The sequence below is a fragment of the Sinocyclocheilus anshuiensis genome, unplaced genomic scaffold (genome assembly GCF_001515605.1).
Source record: "Sinocyclocheilus anshuiensis isolate Anshui unplaced genomic scaffold, SAMN03320099.WGS_v1.1 scaffold1294, whole genome shotgun sequence".
Lineage (NCBI taxonomy): Eukaryota > Metazoa > Chordata > Actinopteri > Cypriniformes > Cyprinidae > Sinocyclocheilus > Sinocyclocheilus anshuiensis.
Genome location: NW_015558613.1, coordinates 435,757 through 436,128, shown reverse-complemented (window position 1 = coordinate 436,128; position 372 = coordinate 435,757). Strand labels below are relative to the sequence as shown.

Here is a 372-nt window from a genome sequence, read left to right as displayed (position 1 = left end):
GTAATGACGTTTTCATTTAAAGGATTTGCCACTGATGATTCAAACGCGAGTTTTGAGCAGTGTAGAGTAGCCCTTGTTGTTTGTCATTTCTCCGATCACAAATGAAGACATGGTTTTATGTTTACTCGGCGCGATGCAACGTGTAAAAAGACATTATAAGTCATTATAATCCGTAATTATGTCCCCACTGGAATGCATATTCATATTTATTTTAGAACTACAGTAACATCTTCTGATTTCTCTCAACATGGGGACAGGAGAGCTGCCAATCAGTAAATTGAAAACAAAAAAAAGTAACTTGCTTGAAAAAGTAACTCAGATATTCTCTTGTAAATTAAAGGGGTCATATGATGCGATTTCAATTTTTCCTTT

General features: G+C 34.9%; 1 pseudogene; it reads right to left on the bottom strand.

Moving 5' to 3' along the window:
- LOC107680320 (neutrophil collagenase-like) overlaps window positions 1–372 on the bottom strand; it is a 9,199-nt pseudogene that overhangs the window by 7,198 nt on the left and 1,629 nt on the right.